Here is a 25,562-nt window from a genome sequence, read left to right as displayed (position 1 = left end):
CAGTCTAAATTATACAACATGTTGATTCAAATTTTGTGGATTATGTGGGTAGAATGGATTTGATATTTCTTTCTAATAACAAAACAACTGCAACTACATGTTAATATTCCTGAATGAATAAACATGATATTGATAAATCTGCATCTCTCTCACTCACACATAAACCTTTCTTTGTTTAATCAATTGATTCAGGTAAAACATGGTGCATGTCAGGAAGAGTTTATAAACCAAAGTGGTAGGAAAAGTTTTTATTTCTCTTTTCCTCTTCTCATTTTTATTTCATTCTTGCTTACAAAAATCCTGCAGCAAGAATTACTGGTATTCAAAATATGTTCTCTGAAGTTACTGTCCTTACTTATTGATTTGAAACAGCTGTAAAACCTGAGGGGATCAAATGAGTTTCCAAACACCGCTGTTAAGAAGTACCTGTGACGTATCCTGGATGGTCAGAGGGTTGTTTTGCATTCTTGGGGTAAAGCTTGTCGGGCTTCTGGGTTCTCCTTGGGCCTTGGTGAAGGGTATGTAACTCCTGTGTGTACTTCTGAAAATATTCAGACACCAAGTAGAAGGTTAGCAAAGAAAGAAATTCAGCCAGCACAAGACATTGCCCCTAAATGTCTGCATCAGTTAAGGCCCTCTTCAAGGCTAGCCTGGCTTTCCTCCAGCTGCAGTGTTCCATGTAAAATAAAATATTGCCAGCTGTAGTCAATGATTTGATTTCCCAGCGAAACACGAGAAACGTGTAATCACTGTTAATATGGTAAAAATTGATCAAGTGTGACAGGCTATATAATTTACTGATTGCAATAGTCTTTTAGGTACCAACTCTGACAGCAGTACCCACTGATTAGTTTCTAGATCTCTAGAGCTAAGGTAAATTTTATACTTCAAATTTAGCTTTATGTCTGTCATGTGACAGAGGATTGGTTAAAAGGCCTATGATTTAGTTAATTGAGAGAACACTATCAACTATTCAGATGTTTTTGTAAGAGTGTTTAATAATGCAAGAAATTCTTATGTTATAATTTAAATGAATAAAGCAGGACTCAGAGTTACTGTATAATGATTACAGTTGCTTAAAAAAATCTGAGGTTAAAAAAATGCTAGAATATCAAAACATCTTTTTTTCTGGTTCCCATTTCTGTTAAGCCAAATGTACTGATTCAAAAAGTATAGTTGGCAGTCTGCACATGATTTGAGAAAGATGCAGAGGAAAAAAATAATGCATTAAATCACCAAAAATTGTAAAGTACCAGAAAAAAGTGGTGAAAAATAGAGGGATCTGAGAGCCCAAGCATTCACTTTTACAACTTGTGCCAAGAAATTAATTCTCATACTACATGTGCTTTGGTGATAAACATCTTAATACACTGGTTATCCTTGGAGGAGTTTATAACGATGAGGCCGTATAATCATGTCATGGTCAGGAGGGTGAGCTCTGTCAGATTTGAGCTTTTTCATCTCTAAATGGGGGAGTAATACCATTACTTACCTTACAGGACTACTAAACATTCAAGTGAGATGATGGCCAGAAAACACTGAACGTGCTGCCTGGCTACTGGTGAAGTTTGTAAGTGTTGCCTATTTTTGTGAGTTTTTAATTGTCTATATTTGTATTTTTCACATTATCAACTACAATCTGTAGGTTTTATTTTTATGATACAGTATATAATCAGCATCTTAAAGGTCTTTTTGTGGCCACAAAATATTTTTATTTTTCTCTGCTGAAGTTTCAGGGTTTTACCTTTTGCTGCCTCTCTGGGTCCAGCAATCCTGCCCTTTGATAATGTGACTAGTTTACACACGTCTTCCAAGATTCACTTCAGCATTGCCTCCTCTGTATCCTGCTTTTGGCCCTTAAATTCTACCAAGATTTAGATAATCATCTTTGCTGTATTCAAAAATCATGTAATTTTAAGCAGAGAAAGTCCAGTTTTAACTTTGGCTCAATATAGCTGTCGAAACAGCAGACTCCTTGGAAAACAGCTAAGCATTAAGAAAGAAGTCATGTTTCGCCTTCCGGGGCTGACGGTGTTATCTACCTTCAGCAGAGGTTCTTTAAAAGCCCATCATATTTTATCTTTTTTTTTTTTTTGGTAAGCGGGCCTCTCACTGTTATGGCCTCTCCCGTTGCGGAGCACAGGCTCCGGACGCGCAGGCTCAGCGGCCATGGCTAACGGGCCCAGCCACTCCGCGGCATGTGGGATCTTCCTGGACCGGGGCACGGACCCGTGTCCCCTGCATAGGCAGGCGGACTCTCAACCACTGCACCACCAGGGAAGCCCGCCCATCATATTTTAAATTCCAACTTTTACTCTTTTGTAGTTCCTTAGAATTAGAATTTTATTAGTAATAATGACTCAAAGGGGAGGAGGAGTCACTCGATCTTGGAGGTTTCTGTGTACATTTGGTCTATTCTAAGAAACCAAAAAAACATCATCTTAGGGTTTGCAGGCCCTTTGGCCGAGCCTCAGAAACGTGGCTGGAGCGGACTTCGCTGCTTTAACTTTACAGGTCTAATGGCGATCCCTGCCTTGGGGCCACCTCAGCCAAGAGGGCGCCTCGCCTGGGTGGATTGAGGACTGGCCTCTGCCACCACCATGGCCTAGAAGCTCTCTCTCCCTCTGGTGATCCACTAGTTGCAGCGGCCATGCTCCCTGGCTGGTCTCTCTACTACCACAGTGTGTTTTTATTTCCTGCCGCTGGACCTTTCTTTGGTTAAGTCCTTCTGGGTTCTCTGACAGTTGTCAATCATTTGGAAGCTCAGAAGGGGGCTGGAATCGCCTCATGCAAATTTGCCCATGTCTTGCCCAGCGACTTTCCTGCTCTGCACATCAATAGTTTGCAGTGGGGAGAGTTCAAGTTCCATCTCTCTACTGTGTTTCTCCCAACTTCTGTTTTCCCTGAGTTTTGCAAATAACTTCAAAGGCAAGGTTCAAGATTTTATGGAATTCTCAGCAGGTAGTTTTTTGCAGTGAGTATCCATTCCCAGCACTGTTTATCGTGAGCAAAAGAACAGATGTGCTTTCTCTTGGAGGATAGACACAGTGCTCCTCTTATGTATTTCCTTCATGCTCATTTAACCTACTGCAAGCACAGAATAGATATTTAAAGTGTTTTATTGTTGTTGGGCATAGAGACAAGCTGGTGCTCAAATTCCCTATAAATACCACATGCTTTTGGTGATTTTCCCTCAACTGCAGCTTGGCCATTGTTCATGGTGTAACCAGATAACACACTGGATTTTTGGCTAATTGTGTTGCAATTGATTTTCTAATCAGGGTAATTCATGCAACCAAGATAAAAATACTAAAACTTGAATACATGGGTCAACTTTTAAGTTTCTTGAAACAAAAAGTTTATACTATCTCTAACTACATGCCAGATGATTACTTAAATTGAAAGAAAAAAAAATCCCCAAATCAAATCAGCTGGCAGTAATGGAGGCAGATCAAGCCAGAAAAGGTAGAGATTTGTGTGGTTCTTTGTTATTTTATCTAAACATAAACTTCACTAGTGAACTCCCAAAGCAGTGTCTCATTTCCATTTAGAATATTGCAATTGGTATATTTTACATTGTCTATTTTGGTCCTTATGAAAAGAAAGTGGAAAAATGGCCTGATGAGGTGGCATAATGCTTAAATCCACACCTGGTCTCTAACTTTTTGCCCCACGGGGTTCAGTCTACAAAGTCTCTAACACTTGCTGCTATTAATAAAAGCTGAATAAAATGATGCCTTTGTCTGAAGACATTAGCAGAATTGTAGTTGTGTTCCAAAGGATTGGGGGCTGAGAGGAGGGTGTGAGAAGGTCAGTTGGCCAGGGCACCGACCTGAAGGGTTGCTAAATTTGTTAAGGGGGAGGGCACCCAGCCAGCCATCAATGAACCACAAGTGCTCTGTTGCCAGTCTAGGTGTCCACGATGCTCGGAATAGTTTTGCTTACTTTAAGCAGTTCTGTCACATGTGCTCAGAAATTCTAATGATCGTTTATATATTTTATTGAAGCAAGATTTAAAAAATTGGACATGCACTCTTTCTCCATACTCATGTTAATGACTACTTTAGAATTAAGGTTATAAAGATAGCTAAATATTTTGAACTTAAACCAGGAAACCAGCACCATCCCTTTTCTCCCCCACTCCTGAAACCCTCCACAACTGAAAAAATTGTTTCCCTAGTTAGTTCTTATTTGAGGATACTGCAGTGTTTCAGCACCCTGGCCAAACAGTAAAATCACCTATAAACTCTGGGCCCCATCATAGTCCAATTGAGACTGGTTTCTGGGGTTTGGTCTTAAATGCTCCATGGGGGTTCTGATCTATACTCATTGTGTTGAATGAGAACCAGGTGACCATGACTATTATACCCTCAAAATTTAGCTCACATCAGAAACACCTGGAGGGCTTGTGAAAAGAGCTCACTGGGCCCTACCCCTAGCGTTTCTTAGTAGGTCTTGGTTGGGACCTGAGCATTTCTGTCTCCGTAAAGTTCCAGTGCTGGTTGATGCTGCCCCAGGGACAACACTTTGAGAACAACTGCACTAATACGAATCCTGACTCATCCTGTGTATCCTAAGGTACCTTCACTCCTAGAAAACTTCTGAAATTGTTATTGTTGTTTATGGGGGAGATTTGGAGAAGGGGCACAGAGTTAGTGCCAAAAGGGCAGGAAGTGGAGGGAAGGGACTTTAAGAAAAAAAGTTAAGATGAGAGTGTTATCAAAATTGAAGAGGGGGAAGGTTTGAGCTTTTTAAGTCCGGCTGGGCAGAGAAGTTTTACCAAAGAAGTTTGAGGAGAGAAGACCAGGGAAAGTTGTAATGGATGTAAAAGGATTTAAAGGAAATTTTAAAGAAGTGTTGTCAAAGTCTCTATTTTTCCCTCAGTGTGATGAGAAATGTAAGTAAAGGATGGTTTTTTGTTGTGTCATATCTGGTCACTGCCCCATCTCTCTGGGATGGACCACGCGTGTCAGGCTTTTATAAGCATTACATTCCCCGTGCTTTTCCCTTCTTCATTCTCCTCTCTAGGAGAAACACAGCAACCTAACTTCAGCTCTGTAAAGAAACAAGAATTAGAAGGAACGATGGTTTCAAAGATGCAAGAGACTATTCCTGGAACTTAAGGAAAAAGAAATTGCTTGAGTCTAGGAGAGACTGTGTTCAGGGCTATTATGGGTGTGGAGCAAAAGGTGGAAAAATGTATCCAGTGGCTCCCGTTGGTCAAAAGAGATCCTGGAGTGTGAAAGCCCCTGAACTTCAGTTATGTGTGTGTTTGGGGGGTTGGGGGTGGGATTGAAGAGGTGCCCAGGAGGCAAAATGGGAACATGGGCTCTGGTTATCAACAAACAGGATGCCACCTTCTGAATGAGTGAAAGCATGTGCGATTGAGATGAAGAAAAAATGGAATTCAAAATTTATTTTAGAAGAACCAGATGGGATACACTATTCCTTGGAAACACAATTTTTTAGCCACATATATTTGCAAGTACTTTAAAAGGGCACCCACAGGTAGTGGGAAATGAAGGGTGTGAGGAGTCAGAACACCTGAGATAGTCCTAATTTTGTTGATAACTAGTGGCATGTGGTCAAGTCACTGACTTCCTGAGCCTCACTATCTTCTTACAAAAGGGGGAACTCTGAGGTCAGCCCTGACAAATACCCTATGAAACAGAGATGAAGAATCTGATGTTAGGTCCTAGTTAGGCACCACGTTTTTATTTAACTTTTTAAAAATTTATTTATTTATTTATTTTTGGCTGCGTTGGGTCTTCGTTGCTTCACGCGGGCTTTCTCTAGCTGCCGCAAGCGGGGGCTACTCTTTGTTGCAGTGTGTGGGCTTCTCATTGTGGTGGCTTCTCTCATTGCAGAGCATGGGCTCTATGCACGTAGGCTTCAGTAGTTGTGGCACACGGGCTTCAGGTTGTGGCTCGCAGGCTTCAGTAGTTGTGGCTCGCAGGCTCTAGAGCGCAGGCTCAGTGGTTGTGACACACGAGCTTCAGGTTGTGGCTCGCAGGCTTCAGTAGTTGTGGCTTGCGGGCTCTAGAGCGCAGGCTCAGTGGTTGTGGCACATGGGCTTAGTTGCTCCGCGGCATGTGGGATCTTCCCAGACCAGTGCTCGAACCCGTGTCCCCTGCATTGGCAGGTGGATTCTTAACCACTGTGCCACCAGGGAAGCCCCAGGCACCAAGTTTTTTTTTTTTGTTTGTTTGTTTGTTTGTTTTTGGCGTTACAAGGGCCTCTCACTGTTGTGGCCTCTCCCGTTGCGGAGCACAGGCTCCGGACGCGCAGGCTCAGTGGCCATGGCTCACGGGCCCAGCCGCTCCGCGGCATATGGGATCCTCCCGGACCGGGGCACGAACCCGTGTCACCTGCATCGGCAGGCGGACTCCCAACCACTGCGCCACCAGGGAAACCCCAGGCACCAAGTTTTTAAAGCATAAAATAAATTTGTATTTCTTGCCTGTCTTTAAGATTCAAATTAGGTAAAACTCAGATTTGTTTCCTTGGGTTAGGGGTGAGGCCAAAATAAGGTTTTAGAACGCACAAAGAAATCAGTAGAACCTTGTCCTTTAGGTAGGAACATACAGGACAAATGTTAAGACAGTTCAATTTCGGTAAACAATAAATTTGGCTATATTAGCACAATGCTGAAGTAGAGTTTAGTAACTGTTCAGTTTCTTTTCTTTCTTCCTTTTTTTTTTTTTTCCTGGAGGTGGGGAGAAGTTTACATTCCTCAAAAGACATGGACTAAAATAGATGAGACTTAGACTGGAATCTTTTTTGTAACAAACAACGAACCTTATTTCTCAGTTTCTTCTGTCTCCCTCTATTGGTTCTGAAACTGGCAAATCAGAACAATTTTTTTTTTTTTAATTTGAGATTCAACCATTTATTTTATGTGAAAATTAAGCATATTTGTTCTTTATTCTTGGTCTTATATGTTTTATGGCTAAAGTAGGAAGTTTTTCTAAAAATTAAAATTCTGATGGAACAAGTATAAATGATAACTGTGCTATTAAGAATTTCATCAGGAATTTAAAATCGGATATAAATATTAGCTATTTCTCATAATTGCATGATTAAATCAGTAGGAAACTAGTATTGTGAAATAATTAAAAATCACCCTTTACTTATCAATGGCATTCTGCCGGTCTTACTGAAACTTAATTTTCATTGTATTATCAATATAAAATTCATCCTTCCTCTGGTTTCTGAGCCCATCTCCTGTCCTCTCACTGAGGTTTCTCTTTCTATTTGTCTTTCTCATTCCTGTGTCTGAAAACTCTCCCTATTGGATTATTTTTGCCTGCACATATAAATATGCTTAATATGTTTTAATCTTGAAAACAATTAGATTCCATCTATCCACTGCTGCATCTTTCCTTGTGTGGCTTTCTCTTGCTCTCTTTTCCCTTCCTTTCTCCATTTCTCTCTCCTTATCCCTGCTCCTCCACCAGCTGCTCCCTTTCATTCATTCACTGAGTAAGTGCTTTTGAGGGTAACGGTGTATCCTATGGTGACTCACACTGTAGTGAGTTCTGGAAAACATGACTATACTGGAAAGATTGGGCTCTACCCTCATGGGGCTTAAAGTCTGGTGAAGGAGACATTTGATAAAAGAAGCAGGCGAGTATCATCACCTACACTCTTTCTCTCTAACCTATTGCAATTCAGCTTGAAGCTCTAGCCTAGGCCATCAATGATCAATCATTTCCAAAAGCACTGAACACTTTTTGTTTTATTTACACTTTCAATTTCTTATCACTTCATTCATCTGGAAACCTCTTTCTCCTTTGCCTTGTGTACCCATTCTTCACTGGTTTTCTTATTCCTTCTTATCCCCTAGGCCATTTTGGAACCATTTCCTATACTCATCAATGAATGGGTATCATTTCATAGTGTTCTACCACCAGTCCTTTTATAACTTTTCTAATTTCCTGAGGCAAACCTGCCTATTCTCATGCCATCTGCTGCCCCCTCTGCACTGGTAACTACATGTTCAATCATATCTCTTTCCCATCCATTCAAATGCCTGGTGGCATTCTATCTCAAACTCAACACGTTCTGGATTGAACTCATTTTCTCCAAAACTGTGTCCTCCTCAGGTGTTCCCTGTTTTATTTTATAGAATCGCCATACACACAATCACTTAAACGAGACTTGTTGTAAATAAGAGCAGCAAGATTTTCGAGAACTGGCTTTTATGGGTGATATTCAAATTGAGATTTAAATGACAAGAGGGAGCCAATCACACAGATAACTGGGGGACAATATTCTAGGTAGAGGGAACAGAAAGTGCAAAGGCCTAAAGGTGGAGAATGATTCTGAGGAGTTCATAGAAAGAAGACCAGTGTGGCTGGAGGGTAGGGGGCAAGAGGGAGGGCAGTGCCAGATGAGCTTGAGAAATTGGCAGGGGTTACATCACCAAGATTGTTGTAGATCATGGGAAGGGTTTCATTTTATTCTCAGTGAAATGGGGTGCGATTGAGGGATTCTTCAGCCAGAGAGTGACATTTAATTTACACTTTGTAAAGATCACTTCTACTACTCTATGAATAACAAATTGTGGAAGAGCTAGAGTATAGACATGGCATCCAGCTAGGAGGCTGTTTGGCTATCTAGGCAGGAGATGCTAAAATTTGGAAATAGGGTAGTACCAGGGGAGCTGAAGGAGGAGAAGTCAGGATATATTTTGGAAGTAGTATCAATAAGACTTCCTGATGAATTGGATATAGAAGGGGAGGCAAACAAAGGCATTAAAGACTATTCCTAGGTTTTTGGTATAAGCAACTGTGGGGCCATTTTACTGAGATGAAAAGATATGGAAGGAACAGAAATTTTTTGTGGGGGGCGGCAGGTAGACAGAAAGCTTTGTTCTGATTATGTAAAGTTTGAAATGCCTTTAATATCTCCAAAAGAAAATGTCAAATAGGCAGTTGGATAAATGAATCTGGAGGCTAGAAGAGAAAGAGCTGGTGACCCAAATGTGGAAGTCACTGACAGATGGTATCTGAAACCATGGGAACACATAAGATTGTCCAACAAGTGAACATAGGTGGAGAAAAGCAGAGGACAAGAAGGCTGAGAATGGAGTCCTGTGTTACACTATGTTTAGAGGTCAAGTAGGAGAGAAGCAAGCAGATTAGTTAGGCAGACTAGTGAGGAAGGGGAAGACCAGGAGAATGTAGTGTCATTGAAGCTGGACAGTGATCAGTGCTACTAAGAGGTCAAGCAAATGGAGGGCAGAAATGGGACCTTAGGATAGAGTCTGTCGATGACCCTGACAAGAGCAGTTTCAGGATGAAGAGGGTCCTGCCTTTGTGAGTGCTTTGGATCACCCTGACATACTTTACTTCTTGTATTATCTTAATTAAGCTTCTGTATTTTTATTCTTCATTAAGTGGGCATATTAATATTTCTATAGTCCTTTGTAATAGGTAATAACAGTCACTATTGGTGAGAGCTTATTAGAATAGTGTGTGCAAAGGCATAGAGACATAAAAAATGGTACGACCTTTCAGTTGCATTAGTTGCATATGGTCAGAGGGTATAGTATGTGGGTGAGAATGAAGGTGGAAAGGATCAAAAAGAGTGAAGGTAAAGTTGGACAGGTAGACAGGACAGATAGAAAAGAGTAGAGTTTTACAGTTTTGTAGTTTTTCAGAGATTTGTCACTTTCTTCTTATAGGTCTTATACATATTTTGTTAGATTTCAACATAAGTATTTCATTTGGAAGGGTGCTAATGTAAGTGGTGTTGTGTTTTTTAATTTCAAATTCCACTTGTTCATTACTGGTACACAGGCATACCTCAGAGATATTACAGGTTCAATTGCAGACCACTGCCATAAAGTAAATATGCAATAAAGTGAGTCACATGAGTTGTTTGGTTTCCAAGTGCATATAAAGGTTATGTTTATACTGTACTGTAGTATACTGTATACTTATACTCTATTAAGTGTGTAATAGCATTATGTCTTAAAAAATGTCCATATACCTTAGCTAAAATTATTTTATTCCTAAAAAAACTTCTAACCATCAGCTGAGCTCTTCAGTGAGTTGTAAGCCTTTTGCTGGTGGGGGGTCTTGTCTCAGAGTTGATGGCTGCTGATTGACTAGAGTGTTGGTTGCTGAAGGTTGGGATGGCTGAAAATTTCTTAAAAGAAAACAAGAGTAAAGTTTGCTGCATTGATTAACTCTTCCTTTTCCATGAATGGTTTCTCTGTAGCATGCAGTGCTGTTTGTTAGCTTTTTACACACAGTAGAACTTTCAAAATTGGAGTCAATCCTCTCAAACCCTGTTGCTGCTTTATCAACTAAGTTTTTGCAATATTCTAAAGAAATTGCCATTTCTTTCACAATAAAGTATTTTTAATACCACAAACTTTCAATTTAAAAATATGATATCTGCAAAGTGCAATGAAACGAGGTGTACCTGTGTAGGAAAGTGATTGACTTTTGTATATTAACTGTATCCTGCAACTTTTTTTTTTTTTTTTTTTTTTCTGGGGTACACGGGCCTCTTCTCACTGTTGTGGCCTCTCCCGTTGCGGAGCACAGGCTCCGGACGCGCAGGCTCAGCGGCCGTGGCTCACGGGCCTAGCCGCTCCGCGGCATGTGGGATCTTCCCGGACCGGGGAACAAACCCGTGTCCCCTGCATCGGCAGGCGGACTCTCAACCACTGCGCCACCAGGGAAGCCCTATAGGCGTTTTCTTATAAGGATTTTTTGTTATTATTGATTCCTTAGAATTTTCCACACAGATGATCATGTCACCTACGAACAAAAACAGTTTTATATTTCCCTTCCCAGTCTGTATGCCTTCTATATCCTTTTCTTACTGCATTAGCTAGGACTTCCACTACAGTGTTGAAAAGCAGTGGTGAGAGGGAACATCCTTGCCTTGCTCCTGATCTTAGTAGGAAAGCTTCAAGTTTCTCATCATTAAATGTAATGTTAGCCATAGGGTTTTTTGTGTATATGTATATATTTATCAAATTGAGGAAGTTCACCTCTATTCTTAGCTTACTGAGAATTTTTATCATTTTGGATGTGGATATAAAAAAAAATATTTTTCAGCATCTATTGACATGATCATGTGATTTTTCTTTAGCCTATTGAGGTGATGGGGAGCTCTTACTTTTTGCTTTCACTTTTTTTTTTTTTTTTTTTTTGGTTGCACCTCCCGGCATGTGGAACTTCCCTGACCAGGGGTGGAACCCGCACCCACTGCAGTGGAAGGGTGGAGTCTTAACCACCAGACCACCAGGGGAGTCCGCATTTACTTTTAACATTTGCTTTCAACTTTTATTTTTCACTTTTCACTTGTATTTTCTCCTTTTCCTTTTTACTTTCACTTTTCACTTTAAACGTCCACTTTCACATTTTACTTTTACTCCTACTTTTCACTTTTATTTTTAACGTTTCACTCTTTTCACCTTGCTTCTACTTTCGCTTTTTACTTTCACCTTTTACTTTTTATTTTTACTTTTTACTTTTACTTCTAACCTTTCACTCTTACTTTTTCTTTTTACTCTTTTGACTTTTACTTTTGCTTTCACCTTTTAATTTTCACCTTATTTTACACTTTTTACTTTCACCTTTTACTTCTTACTTCTACTTTGTACTCTTCACTCTTACTTATACTTTTTACCTTTACTTATTTGATTTTAAATGTTGAACCAACCTACCTGGGATAAATCACACTTGGTTAAAATATATAATTCCTCTTATTCACTGATGAATTTGATTTTCTAATATTTTATTGAGGACTTTTATATTTATGTTCATGAGAAATATTGGTCTGTATTTTTCTTATGTCTTTGTCTGGTTTTTGTATTATGGTAATGCTGGCTTCATAAAATGAGTTAGTTAATTTTCTCTTCTTCTATTTTCTGAGATAGATTGTAGAGAATTGGTATAATTTCTTCCTTAAATGTTTGATAGAATTTGCCAGTGAACCTCTCTGGGCCTGGTGCTTTCTGTTTTATAAGGTTATTAATTATTGAATTAATTTCTTTAATAGGTATAGGCTTATTCAGGTTGTCTATTTTCTCTTTGTAAGTTTTGTCAAATTGTGTCTTTCAAAGAATGGTTCACTTCATATAGGTTATCAAATTTGTGGGCATAGAGTTGTTCACAGTATTCTTTTATTAACCTTTCTATGTCTGCAGGATCTGTAGTGATGTCCCCTCTTTTATTTCTGATATTATTAATTTGTGTCTTCTCTTTTTTTCTTAGTTAGCCTTGCTAGGTGCTTAGAGATTTTACTGATTGTTTTAAAGAACCAGCTTTTTTCCCCCCCTATTTCCTTTTTTCAGTGATTTCTGCTCTAATTTTTATTATTTTCTTCTGCTTACTTTGGATTTAATTTGCTCTTCTTTTTCTAGTTTTCTAAGGCAGAATCTTAGGTGATTGATTTTTAGATAATCTTTTCTAACACAGTTGACCCTTGAACAACGTGGGGATTAGAGGCGCCAACCCTCCAAGCAGTTGAAAATCTGGTATAATTTTATAGTTGGCCTTCTTTTCCTTACATGCAGTTCTGCATCTATGGATTCAACCAACTGTGGATCATTTAGTACCATAGTATGTACTTAAAAATCTATATATATTAATACTATGTATAAAATAGACAACTGATGGGAACATACTGTATAGTACAGGGAACTCTACCTAATGCACTGGGGTAACCTAAATGGGAGGGAAGTCCAGAAGGGAGGGGATATATGTATGTGTATGGCTGATTCATTTTGTTGTGCAGTGGAGGCTAACACAACATTGCAAAGCAACTATATTCCAATAAAAATTAATAAAAATATCCGCATATAAGTGCAGTTCAGACCAGTGTTGTTCAAGGGCCGACTCTGTATACATTCAATGCTATAAACTTCCTTCAAAGTACTGCTTTCATTGTATCCCACAAATTTTTATGATTTGTGTTTGCATTTTCATTTAGTTCAAAATATTAAAACTATTTTCTTGATTTCTTTTTTGACCCATGTGTTATTTAGAAGTGTGTTGTTTAATCTCCACATATTTAAGGATCTTCCAGTTATCTTTCTGTTACTGATTCCTAGTACAATTCTACTGTGGTCTGAGAGCATACACTGTGTGATTTCTATTGTTTTAAATTTGTTAAGGTGTGTGTTATGGCCCCGAATGTGTTCTATCTTGATGAATGTTCCATGTGAGCTTGAGAAGAATGTGTATTCTGCTGTTATTGGATGAAATAGTCTATAGACGTTCATTATATCTAGTTGACTGATGTGTGGTATTAAGTCCAACTACGTTCTTACTGATGTTCTGCCTGCTGGATCTGTCCATTTCTGATAGGGGGAGTGTTGAAGTCTCCAACTACAATAGCTCATTTGTTTATTTCCCTTTCCAGTTTTACCATTTTTTTTTGCCATATGTATTTTGATGCTCCACTGTTAGGTGCATATATATGAAAGATTGTCATATTTTATTGGAGAATTGACCCCTTTAACATTATGCAATGCCCTTCTTTATCCCTGATAACTTTCCTTACTCTGAAGTCTGCTTTGTCCAAAATTAATATAGCTACTCCTGATTTATTTTGATTAGTATTAGAATGATATATTTTTCTTCATCCCTTTACTTTTTTTTTTTTTTTTTTTTGCGGTATGCAGGCCTCTCACTGCCGTGGCCTCTCCCGCCACAGAGCACAGGCTCCGGACGTGCAGGCTCAGCGGCCATGGCTCATGGGCCCAGCCGCTCCACGGCATGTGGGATCTTCCTGGACCGGGGCACAAACCCGCGTCTCCTGCATCAGCAGGCAGACTCCCAAACACTGTACCACCAGGGAAGCCCTATCCCTTTACTTTTGATCTATGTAGACTTTATATTTAAAGTGGGTTTCTTATAAGTCATTATGCTGTACACCTTAAGATTATGCAGTGTGGTATGTCAATTATATCTCATTAAAACAAAGGAAAAAGTCAAAACATAACAGATGTTGATGGGGATGTGGAGGAAAAAGGGAGCCCTGTACTCTGTTGGTGGGAATGTAAATTGGTGTGGCCACTATGGAAAAACAGTATGGAGGTTCCTCTAAAAATTAAAAATAGAACTACCATATGACCCAGAATACCCACTTCTGGGTATATATCCGAAGGAAATAAAATCACTATCTCAAAAAGAAAAAACCCTTGATTTCTTGTAGACAACATATGGTTGGGTCTTGATTTTTGATCCACTCTGACAATCTGTATCTTTTAATTGGTGAATTTAGACCATTGACATCAAAGTGACTACAGCTAACACTGCTGTATGTTATACAGCAAAGTTAAGAGAGTAAATCCTCAGAGTTCTCACCACAAGGAGAAAAATTTTTTAAATTTTTTCTTCTTTTTTCTCCTTGTATATATATGAGAAGATCAATGTTAACTGAAACTATTGTTGTAATCATTTCACAATATATATCAAATCATCATGCTGCATGCCTTAAACTTATACAGTGTATGTCAATTATTTCTTAATAAAATTGGAAAAAAAAACAGAAAAAAGGCAAAAAGTTTTATTGTTATAGTTGGTTGATATCTACTATGTTACTGTTTTCTATCTGTTGCTCTTTTTCTTTGTTCTTATTTTTGTCTCCTGCTCTTTTTCTGCCTTTTGTGGTTGGAGTTGGCTATTTCTCTTCCCCCAAGTCAGTTAGGTTCTGACAAAACTTCAGCAGGTCAGGCTCTGGTTATATTGTTTCTCCTGAGGGCAGGTCTTGTTAAGAACAGGATGCTCTACTATATTTCAAAATGGTTCTTTTTCCTCCCTCTGCTGAAAGTATGAGGAGATTTTTCTCTGATAGTCACTGTGAGAATTTGGTAGAGTTTCAGCAGGTAAAACACAGGAGTGTGAGGGCCCCTAATGACTGAATCCCCTAGGAGTTTTTCTCTCTGAATTGTCGATAGTTAGCCTCTAGCAATTCATCCATTATAGTTCAGATTCAGCTACTCCTGCATGGGTTCCCATGGAGGTTTTGTTTATAGGTTTATGCTCTGGTAAGCTGTTGATTCTCTTCATTCACCTGTTGGTCTCTCCAATATGGAGATGGGGAAAGAGTGGTTGACCCTCTGAATTCACTTCCGTTATGGATCTAAGAAGAGTTGATTTTTTTTTTTTGGCCACACTGCATGGCTTGCAGGATCTTAGTTCCCCAACCAGGGATTGAACCCACACCCTTGGCAGTGAAAGCACAGAGTCCTAACCACTGGACTGCGAGGGAATTCCCTGAGTTGTTGATTTTTTTAAAGATAATTTTTAAAGAGAAGTTTTAGGTTCATAGCAAAATTAAGAGGAGTATATAGAGATTTCCTATATACTCCCTGCCCCTACATATATATAGATTCCCCCCATTGTCAACATTCCCCACCAAAGTGATATATTTGTTATAAATGGTGACCTGCATTAACAAATCATAACTCTCCAAAGACCATAGTTTACATTAGGGTTCACTCTTGGTGTTGTACATTTATGGATTTGGACAAATGTATAATGACATGTATCCATCCCATCATTACAATATCATACAGAATATTTTCACTGCATAAAAATCTTCTGTGCTCCACCCATTCATTCCCAACTTCTGACCCTGAATTGTTGATTTTTCAATTTGTTCAGCTTTTTTTTTTTTTTTTTTTTCTCTATTACGCGGGCCTCTCACTGTTGTGGCCTCTCGCGTTGCGGAGCACAGGCTCTGGACGCGCAGGCTCAGCGGCCATGGCTCACGGGCCCAGCCGCTCTGTGGCATGTGGGATCTTCCCGGACCGGGGCACGAACCCGTGTCACCTGCATCGGCAGGCAGACTCTCAACCACTGCGCCACCAGAGAATCCCAGCTTTTTCTTTATTGTTAGGACGAAGCAGTGACTTCTAAGCTTCTTACATGCCAGACTGGAAACGACTTAACCTCATTTAATTTTTTAGAATAAAGGTTAAAAGCAAGAACTTTCTATTTAACTAAGAGCTTTGAGTGAGTCTGGGGCTTAAGATTTTATTGTATGTTAAGCCAATTGAAATGGTTCTTCTGAAATATGTATTGCAGCTAAGAATACAAGGAAAAATCCACTGTTCATACTGGGGAAATATTATTAAACTTTTATTAGCAATCTCATAACTATTGTTTTAGCTTTGAATTATTCACATCTGAACATGAATTTCCTGGCTTGCTCAATTTTCAAATCTCTAGTACTTTTGAGTCTAGAACACAAAAACACTAACATGCTCAAATATGGCAGTCCCACAGCGCAGTTTTCCTATGACAAAATAGGAATAATAGGCCAAATGCAATTACTTGAAATTATGCATTTTTCATTACAATAGTCATTGTTATTTAAAATTGAGAGTTTAGATTGAGGACTTTAATTTTCACTGTTTCGAAAGGAATGTTTTTGGTTTCCAATACTTGAAGCATCAAAAAAGGATGATTGTTCTATGATACTGTTAAAGTGTTTCTGGCAATAATAGGCTTAAAGGAAATTTATTTGAAAATAGAAAAAAAAAAAGAAGCAGTCTTGGTGTGTGTACCAGTTAACGTGTTTCCCATTGTCTGTAGATCTAGCCATTCATATACTGATAACCTAAAAATTGGATCCAGGGGTGCCTTTAAGAGGAGTGCCATCAAGATTGTCAATAGAAAACTTTCTTTCCTCATATTTTCTTTTTTCTTTTTTAAATTTATTTTTAATTGAAGTATAGTTGATTTACGTGTTAATTTCCACTGTACAGCAAAGTGAGTCAGTTATACACATATATACATTCTTTTTAATATTCTTTTCCGTTATGGTTTATCTCAGGATATTGAATGTAATTCCCTGTGCTATACAGTAGGACCTTGTTGTTTATCCAGTCTATATGTAATAGTTTGCATCTGCTAACCCCAAACTCCCAGTTCATCGCCCCTACTTCCTCACATTTTAAAGTACTTTACTGCCATATCTTAGGTAATTATCCTGGATAAATCATGTTGTTGGAACTCTTGTATTTTGCTGCCTTTGAAAACTATAATTGCCATTATAAGTCAAGATCTCAGTCACATTACAAATGGAGATTTACTAAGTAGACATTAAACAACTAAAAAGTTTCATTAATGTGATTTTTATATAGCAATACAAAAGGCAGAAATATAAAAGTGAACAGTATAGTAGCTGGTTTGCTAAGGATGTGAAGAATTAAAGTATGCTTTCCTAATAATATTATATTACTATAGTGGATGGAGCCTCATGATGGCAGGGAATCTTGCCTTTAAAAATACATTAGAGGGCTTCCCTGGTGGCGCAGTGGTTGGGAGTCCGCCTGCCAATGCAGAGGACGCGGGTTCGTGCCCCGGTCCGGGAGGATCCCACATGCCGCGGAGCGGCTGGGCCCGTGAGCCATGGCCGCTGAGCCTGCGCGTCTGGAGCCAGTGCTCCGCAATGGGAGAGGCCACAACAGTGAGAGGCCCGCGTACCACAAAAAAACCAAAAAAAACAAAATTTTTTAAAAAACCTTGATGTGATGTATTTGAAATTACTATAATATTTGAGATGGGACACTAGGTAATTATTGCTCTATCTTTGTCTCATCCAATATTAAAGCATGCAGTAGGCACTTAAATGTTTGAATTAATGAGTGATATTATTTAATTGTCACGATTGAATCAGTGGCATCATTGAATGTCACTAATGAATGACAAATATTTAAAAATACCCATTTTTATTGCTAATATGAAGTTAAAAAATGGTATTGTGGTTATGTTAATAAAAAAGAAATCTTTACATGAGATACATGTCAAAATATAATTGATCCTTATTATTTGTGGATTTTTGAACTTACCTACTCACTGAAATGTATCTGTAACCCCTAAATCAGCACTTGTGATGTTTTCATGGTCATTTGCAGACACGTGCAGAGCAGCACAAAATTGGAGTGGCCCAAGGCACACGTTCCCAGCTGAGGTTGAACAAGGTGGCTCTCAGCCTTCTTGTTTCAGTCCTCGTACTGTAAACAAGTGACTTCATGATCTACTTAGTGATCACATTTTTGTGCTTCTTCTGGGTTATTTTGCTGTTTAAAATGGCCTCCAAGCATTGTGCTGAAGTGCTGCGTCGTGTTCCTAACTATAAGATGGCTATGATGTACATTACAGAGAAAAACCATACATTAGGTAAACCTCTTTCCGTTTTGAGTTATGGTGTTGCTGACCGTGAGTTCAATGTTAATAAATCAACATTATATATTATATCATGTGTCTTTAAACAGACACACATAAAGACAAGGCTATGTATTGACCAGTTGTCCACAAGGTGACCAGAGGCTTGCAGGAGCCTAACCCTGTTTTTCTCCTATGAGCAGTGGTTCAGTATTTGCTAATTCAGTGTTTGTGATAAATTTATAGAACATAGATACCCAGAAAAATGAGAATTGACTGTATTTACCGATGGAGTGATGGAGCGGTCTGGGGTTTGCTTAAAAATAATTCACGGAGGCACAGGGAATTGGGTTGGGACATAGATGAAACACATTGATGAGTTGAAAATTGGTGAAGCTGCAGTTAGCTGCTCATTAAACTATTTTCTCTATTTTTGTAAATGTTTGGCGTTTCCATAATAAAAAGTTGTTTTCAAAATCCCATTCTAAGTATTTAAAGACTTTAATCCCAAATATTTTCATGAATGTTTGCTTCTCCCAATTTTAGTACTTGACTCAAAATTTTCCTGATTTTTTTTCCTCCCTCTATCATCCTGTTTCCTCCAGGTTTACCCCATTCTACTGTTGTAGATAAAAGAAAATGGAAGGAAGTTAGAATACAATCTGAGGGATTTGAAAAGAGTTTAATTGAATTTTACAGACCCCCAAAAAGTAAATTATGTCTTGCAGGGTTCTGTCCACCTCTCTAGGACAATCAACACATTAAACGAACAAGCTGCTGCCAGGAATTTTATTTACACAGCTCTCCTTCTTACCTCAAGGACTCCGTGACATCCTTTGCTCTTTTGCTTTTCTGAGAATAAATTCTCTAAGGGAGCCTTCCTAGTAAGGGTTAACCCCTATACACTGTGTCTAGCAGTGATTGGCTGAGAGAGTTTGTTTACCTTAAAGGGAAGAACACTTTCTTTTTTAGTTTCTTGTTGACTTTGACCCTAGAGTATACAGGATGATTTCAGGACTGCCCTTGATAGATGAAGAATTTATAAACTGACCTATGACGTTGGCTCACAGAGAGGGAGGAATAGACCACCAGCTCTGTTTATTTGTTTGTTTGTCTTAATTAAAAAAAAAAACCCAGCCAGAGTTGAAAGAAATAGGAGAAAAATACCGGAAAAACAACATAATTGTACCTTGTACTTTCCTAATGTTTCTTGCCTGTGTGGCTCAAAATATTCTCTAAACATTAACTCAAACATCAGTAGCTCCAAGGTACAGACAGGGCAAACATTATTACCCTCATCTGAAAGATGAGGTGAGGCAGGGCAGGGAGTTGACAGAGCCAAGATTAGGACTCAGAACTTGACTGCTGTTCAGCAACCAGCAAAGTAACTCCAGGACCCTTCGCTGCCTTCTCTGGGTGGTTTTCCTTTCTCATCTTAGTCATAATCCATCCCCTCACCATAAGCCTTTTGTGATATGTCTTCTCTCATCTGTGAGGCCTTCCTGGACCACCTGGACCACTAAATAGTATCCCTCCATCTGCCCCCACCCCAACCCCCATCATATAATGCCTTTCTCCAGCTTTGATTTCTTTTTGACCTTATTACCTGGCACATTGTTTATTCCTGGTCTTCCTTCATTAAGATGCTCCATGAGGGAATACTGTATTAGTGTGCCTCCAGTGCCTGTTGAGCCCAAAGTGGGTACTGAGTAAATAATTGTTGACTAACTCCCTTCCTTTATTAAAACTTGCTTTTAGTTAAAATTCAGTAGTGTTATCTCAAGGTGGTTGAGAAGGCTTAACGTATCTCCTAGGGGTTACTTTCATTATAATAGGAGAAACCTTACTGTGAATTAGCCAAAGGAACAAAGCTCTAATTCATTGCAGCTAATAGTTTGAAGAAAGTATTTCTGCCCAGCAAGGGGTCCTTTTTGATGATTTTTGTTTGTTTGTTTTTTGCGGTACGCGGACCTTTCACTGTTGTGGCCTCTCCCGTTGCGGAGCACAGGCTCCGGACGCGCAGGTTCAGCGGCCATGGCTCATGGACCCAGCCGCTCCGCGGCATGTGGGATCCTCCCGGACCAGGGCACGAACCCGCGTCCTCTGCATAGGCAGGCGGACCCTCAACCACTGCGCCACCAGGGAAGCCCCTTTTTGATGATTTCTGACCCTGTGTCCAAGGCCAGCCCTCCCAACAGCGGTCATCAGAGACAGAGTGAGAAAAGAAAAGTGGATGAGAAACAGACTTTGCATTCTGTGCATTAGTAGTAGGTTTAAATTGTGAAGAAATAAAACAGGATTTTATTTTAACTGAAATAAATATCAGAAGTAAAACCTTTCAGTGCTTTTCAACAACATCTTTTTCTGTCCTACAACTTTCTTTATGTCAGGTATCTGACTTTCACTTTATCTAAAAAAAAAGCTTTTCACACACACACACACACACACACACGCGCGCGCGCGCGCGGAAAGGAGGCCTTGCCTTGTTAGGGGAGCAATCAGAGGGATGCCTCTTTAGAGATCCAGATCCTCATTGAATCAAGGATAAGGCAGAGAAATCCCTCTCCTGCAGGCTTGTCTATGGATTAAGAGCTTCGTGTATCTTCCTAATGGCAAACTTTGAACAGTTATGTGGTTAAAAGGGTGAGCCTTTTCTCATGGAAACCCACTATCATGACAAATTGTAATTAGGAGCAAATCAAAGCATGATCAGACTTCTGGTGGCTTCTGAAAGTGCAAGTGCCAGATTAAAGTCTATCTAGATGATAATCCATATTGTGGTTATCGTGTAAGTTTATTTTTGTAAAACTTAATCAAATTTTCACATTGGTTATTTCTAATTTATTCTCAACTGCTTTATACATTTTGATATTTTTGTGCTCATTTGCTTTTTTTTTACACCCAGCCTTGGTCCAGCAACCATTTAAAGTGGCTTACAAATATATAATATATATACACACACACACACACACACACACACACACACACACACACATATATATACACACGCACGTACACAATAAGAAAAAAGATTATATTAAAAATTGGTGAAGAGGAAATCAATATAATGGAAAAGTGAGAATAGGCAAGGTGAGATAAGAATAATAATGCCTAAACATATACCATTTGCTAGGGAGAGGTAGGCACTGTTCTAAGCACTTTGCATATAGGAACTCATTTTATCTTGACAACATCACTACAAGATTAGTGCTGTTATTCTCATCATTTTACAGATGAGGTAACTGAGGCATGGAGAAGTGATTGAGACCATACAAATAGTAAGTGGTAGAGCTCTGGGACTCAAAGCTCAGCACTCTGGCTCCATCATGCTTTACTGATTCAACAATGAAGTTGGAAATAAGATTAATGCACAAAGTAGAAATTGTAAGGTCCCACCGTCCTGCTAGAGGCAGACCACAGTTTACCTCTAAGATTTTTGGCAGACAAAATCAAGAAGGAAAAATGATCAGTTACAGGATTCACAGTGTTTAGGAGATAAAAAACAAGCTAGTTGCTCAAGAGTAGCATAATTATTTCTATTTGGGAGACCAGGAAGAAAATTCTCTTGTAAATTCTCACAAAGAAGTCACTATGTGATGAAGTGGACACTATTCTCCAGTTAGGCTGTCAGGTTTTCATAGGTCTGTTTTTTTACATTCTTCACTGTGTCATAATGTATAATCAACACCAAAGCCCAGTTCAGTAAAAGGCAGTTCTGCAAGGGTGGTGATTTCTGAAGATGTGGTCAGGTTTGTGGATCTCTGCTGGTCTGGCTTAATTTAGGAAAACATTTTAAGCTATTTAGAGGGAAGAATGGACTGTAGATTCCACAGGCCGCTGTCCATAATTATTATTCCTCTCAATTGAGCTTTTGTAAAGCTTTGAGTGGTAGCAAGTTTGAGGTTATTTCCTGACCAGTACCTGGAGTGCTGCTTTTCTGTGCTATTGGTTAAGTACAGAGCTTTAGCTTTAGCAGCTGACTGAGTTGGGTGAAGGACAGATTTTCTTGTAAAAGTTGAGGAAATGCAAAGAGACTCTTTGAATAGAGGGCCACCCAGTCTATATAGGACCACATTCTATGGGATAGAGTCTGGGGCCTTGACCACCCCCAAAATATATGGAGCCAAAATGACTCTGTGGAGATCAAAAAGTTCCCCACAGACAATTTCAGTATGGACTTCTTAAAGCAGGTATAACCAAATACATACTTCAGTGATTAAAAAAAAAATCTCAGTAATGGACTCCTAAAATTTTTAAACTTAAAAATAAAACCAAAGTAATAAAAATATAAACATAATTTAAAAAATAAAATAGTATAAAGGATCTTAACCAAAAAAGCAATCATCCTTTATAGCAGCCCACTTCTTTCCTGTTTCACTCACCAAAGGCTACCACTTAAATTTTCTGTTGTTGTTTTTACATTTTACCCAGATTTATAATTTTTTAAAATATTCTGCCACATTTTCTTTATCATCCTCTCACTCTATATACATATATAGAGATAGATATAGATAGATAGACATATGATTAATATTTTTGACCATTTGAGAGTAGTTTGAATACATCATGGCCCTTTACCCTTAGAAACTTCAGTATGTATTTCCTAAGTGCAAATTGTATACTCTTTAAAAAAAACCACAGTACAACTCTCAAATTCAGGAAGCTTAACATTGGCTCAATATTTTATCTTATCTATAGTTCATATTGCAGCTTCTTTAATTGTCTCAAATAATGTCCTTTAGAGCATTTGTTCTCTGTAAGTGCAAGATTTGGTTCAGGATCAAGTATTGATTTGTCACTCCTCTTAATCTCCTTTATTCTGAAATGATTCCTCGGCCTTTCTCTGTCTTTTACAACATTAACACTTATTTTTACATTTTCAATTTTTAAAAACTTTGAGATAAAATTGCCACACAGTAAACTGTATATAAATTGTGCAATTTGATAGGTTTTGAAATATGTATACAAGTTTCCACATGTCCCTTTGTAATTTCTCTCTCCAGCCACCCCATCTCCCCCCATTCCCCATACAACCACTGATTTGCTTTCTGTTACTAGATTAGTTTATATTTTTAGAGTCATGTAAGTGGAATGATAAAGTGTGTACTATTTTTTTTCAGCATAATTATTTTGAGATTCATCCATGTTGATGCATCCATCAATATTCCATTCTTTTTTATTGTTGAAGTATTCCTTTGTATGGATACACTATGGATTGTTTACTCATTCACCTGTTGATGGACATTTGGGTCGTTTACAGTTTTTGGCAATTACATATGAAGCTACGAGCATTCATGTACAAATCTTGTATGGACATATTTACCTTCTAGATAGACCTATAAGGAAATATGTGGATTATATGGTAGGCCCCTGTTTGATTTCTTAAGAAACTGCCAAACTTTTCAAGTGGTTGTACTCTTTTATATTCCTATAGCAGTGTAGGAGAGTTTCAGATCCTCCAATTTCTAGTGAACACTTCGAATGTCAGCCTTTTTAATTTTAGTGATTCTACTAAATGTGTAGAAGTGTCTCATTGTGGTTTTAAGCATTTCCCTAATGACTAATGATGTTGACCATGGTTGGTGTGTTTGTCATATGTATATCTTCTTTGGTGAAGTGTCTTTTCAAAATTTTTCCTTGATATTGAGACTTTTGAATGTTTCTCAATTTGGGTTTGCCTGATGTTTCCCTGTTACTAGATTTAGGCTGTGCATACCCAACTGGAATAACATAAACATAATATTTCCTTCTCAGAGCATTTTATCTGGAGACACACTTTATCTCTCTGCTCCATGTTGCTAATATAATCCCCTGGTCAATGTGTGGCCCAGCCTTCCTTCCCCATAGTTACTTTTTCCCCTCTTTCAACTAATAAGCAATTTGTGGAGAGAGATTTTGAGACCATGGAAATGTTCCTGCTCCTCATCAAATTTCTTCCTGGATTTAGTATCACTTGATGATGACGTCCTGAACCAAACTTTACTAGTATTGTTGCAACGTATTGATTTTATAATTTAAGCACTCCTATATTTATCAGTTCACATGCTACTGTAAGAGAGAGCCCACTTGACCTCTCTCTCCCTCCCTCCCCCGCCTTTTTTTGGCCGTGCTGCTTGGCTTGCAAGATCTTAGTTCCCTGACCAGGGAAATCTACCTACCTAGCTAGCTAGCTGCCTATCTAGGAACTGTAAAAATTTAACAACTAGCTAGTACGGGCAAGGCTGGGAGGGGTGGGAAACCCTGATTTTTAGCATTTGCCAATTTCCATGGTGTAAGTGCCCCCACTATAGATGGTTTCAAGCTACCATTATGAAGTCACTGAATGCATCTCTGGAAAGAAATGCACAATTAGCTCTCATGAGCCAATAGGATTAGCTAGCTAATCTAACTAATCTAGCTCATCTACCCTAGCTAATCTAGCTAGCTCATCTATCTATCTGTCCACCTCTCCACCTACCTACTTACTTATTCCTCTAATTCAATCCAACCCCTCAGGCTTCTTCCTTGATGTCACTTATTTCATATTTTATCCTCCTTTCTTCTATAGTGACAATCCCAGCTCTCAACAACACTAACATGTTAACTCATTTGTTCATTCCTATAATATACAAATAATTGTTTAAGAATTACTACACCCATATCACTACTGAAAACAAAACAGTTAAAAAAGAGTTCAAGATTTATTTGCATTTCCCCTAGACTGCAGGCATATGGTCAAATCAGGTTTAAAAATTCCTTGGATTAGTCACCCCCATTCCCTTTCAGTCTGGTTATGTTGTTCATTTGAAGTATAGTTGGGTTCATTTATATTTGTTTGCATTCAATTTTGGGTTTTTACTCTCATCTTTGTTGGCTTAATTTTATTTTTTGAATATGTAGAACATCACATGGTTCCAAAAGTACAAAAAGGTTTATTTAAAGAAGAGTTGCTGTCTCTTCTATCCCTTCTACCCCACTTACCACACCTCTTGTAGGTCTACAATTGCATTAATTTCTTCTTTTTTTTTTGGAAAAGTGGCTGCATGTAAATTCAATTTTTTTAAACATCTTTATTGGAGTATAATTGCTTTACAATGATGTGTTAGTTTCTGCTTTATAACAAAGTGAATCAGCTATACGTATACATATATCCCCATATCCCCTCCCTCTTGCATCTCCCTCCCAACCTCCCTATCCCACCCCTCTAGGTGGTCACAAAGCACCGAACTGATCTCCCTGTGCTATGTGGCTGCTTCCCAGGAGCTATCTGTTTTATATTTGGTAGTGTATATATGTCCATGGCACTTTCTCATTTCGTCCCAGCTTACCCTTCCCCCTCCCCATGTCCTCAAATCCATTCTCTACATCTGTGTCTTTATTCCTGTTCTGCCCCTAGGTTCTTCAGAACCTTTTTTTTTTTTTTTTTTTTTAGATTCC

The sequence above is a fragment of the Physeter macrocephalus genome, chromosome 2 (genome assembly GCF_002837175.3).
Source record: "Physeter macrocephalus isolate SW-GA chromosome 2, ASM283717v5, whole genome shotgun sequence".
Lineage (NCBI taxonomy): Eukaryota > Metazoa > Chordata > Mammalia > Artiodactyla > Physeteridae > Physeter > Physeter macrocephalus.
This window is presented reverse-complemented; position numbering follows the sequence as displayed.